Raw genomic sequence first — 1,809 nt, forward strand, 5'->3', positions numbered from 1 at the left:
AATGCTCATTGGGCCACCCTGACTGTGGAAAGGAGCTACTCACTGCTGGTCTCCTCTGAGCTGTTCTATTGCTCAACAGAGCTCCTCTTCATCTTGTTCACCCTCCACTTATCTATGTACCTCATTCTTCCTGGTCACAGGACAAGAACTCAGGACCTCTCAAATAGTGGGGATAAAAGAGCTATAACACAAACAAAGCTGAAACATGCCCCTTGCTTACCATGTCATGGGTGAAGAGAAGGAGAGAAGAGCTGCGGCCCTTCAGGTAGCCCAGACCTGAGAGCTCCCTGAGCCAGGGCTGTGACTCCCTCTTTGAGGCCCTGTGGTTCCTGGCATCTCCAAGCTTCCAGGTGCCACCATGTTCCCAGTGTCAGCTGTGGAAGTTGCTTGCAGTGCACCTGGTCCAGTCACAGCCTTGCAGAGAGCTGGAGCTGTGCATGCCAGCACCTGGAGTCGCCCACCCCACTGCAGCGGCTGGTATGTCTGACTGCACAGTGACCAAAACCCATGCTCATTCACAAACCCCTCACTGCTCCACACCTGGCTTGCCCTTGACAGGGATGGGATCGAGGCCAGTAGCATGAGCCAAGCGCAGCCTGCCAGGCTGAGTGGACAGAACAAGCCCAGTGGGCTCGACAAAACTCAGGCAAAAGCACCACCAGACACAGAGGTTTCTGGCCAGAAAAGCAGCACCCCAAAGATCCCATGACAATGGGATTGCTTTGAGGTATCACCATACTGCTTCTACAATGGCTGAACTAATTTACACTCCCACCAGGAGTGTATAAGTGTTCCTTTTTCTCCACATCCATATTTTTTTATTTTTTATTAATAGCCATTCTGACTGGCATGAGATGGTATCTCATTGTGGTTTTGATTTGCATTTCTCTAATGATCAGTGATGTGGAGCTTTTTCTCATATGCTCGTTGGCCACATGTAAGTCTTCTTTTGAAAAGTGTCTGTTCATGTCCTTTGCCCACTTTTTAATGGGGTTGTTTTTCTCTTGTAAATTTAAGTTTCTTACAGATGCTAGATATTAGACCTTTGTTCAAAGCATAGTTTGCAAACATTTTCTCCCATTCTGTAGGTTGTCTGTTCACTCTGTTGACAGTTTCATTTTAATTTTTAAAAATTATTTAACAGTATACAAAGGGAAAGCACAAACACAGTCCCCTCACCCAATGACCGCAAATTACGTAGTCAAGTTTCTTGCATTTGGGAAAATCACAAGGGTCAGCACACCCAGAGTGCAATAGGTGAGCCTTACTCTGGGAAAACCACCTTTGGGATCACAGTACCTCCCCTGCTAGGTAACTAAGGTTACCTTTGCTGTACAGAAGCTCTTAAGTTTAATTAGATCCAATTTTTCAATTTTCACTTTTGTTACAATTGCTTTTGGCATTTTTGTTATGAAATCTTTGTCCATTCCTATGTCCAGGATGGTATTGCCTAGGTTGTCTCCCAGGGTTTTTATAGTTTTAGGTTTTACATTTAAGTCTTTAACCCTCTTGAGATGATTCTGTATATGGCGTAAGGAAGGGGTCCAGCTTCAATCTTCTACATATGACTAGCCAGTTATCCCGGCCCCATTTATTGACTAGGGAGTCTTTTCCCCATTGCTTGTTTTTGCCAGCTTTGTTGAAAATCAAATGGTCGTAAGTGTGTGGCCTTATTTTTGGACTCTCTATTCTGTTCCACTGGTCTATGTGCCTGTTTTTGTACCACTAGCGTGCTATTTTGGTTGCTGCATAACTGAGCTAAGGTGGATTTATTGTTGGAAGCACTGACACACTTCCAGTGGCTACAGA

The 1,809-nt window shown here is 45.1% G+C and overlaps 1 non-coding gene across 1 annotated transcript; it reads right to left on the reverse strand.

The window, feature by feature from the left end:
* Nucleotides 1-1,149: 1,149 nt before the first annotated feature.
* LOC117091276 lies at nt 1,150-1,319 on the reverse strand. Its single transcript, XR_004440378.1, has one exon. It is a non-coding gene; the product is annotated as a U1 spliceosomal RNA (small nuclear RNA).
* Between the last annotated feature and the right edge of the window lie 490 nt (nt 1,320-1,809).

This window comes from Trachypithecus francoisi, unplaced genomic scaffold (assembly GCF_009764315.1).
Source record: "Trachypithecus francoisi isolate TF-2019V2 unplaced genomic scaffold, Tfra_2.0 Lachesis_group11, whole genome shotgun sequence".
Classification (NCBI taxonomy): domain Eukaryota; kingdom Metazoa; phylum Chordata; class Mammalia; order Primates; family Cercopithecidae; genus Trachypithecus; species Trachypithecus francoisi.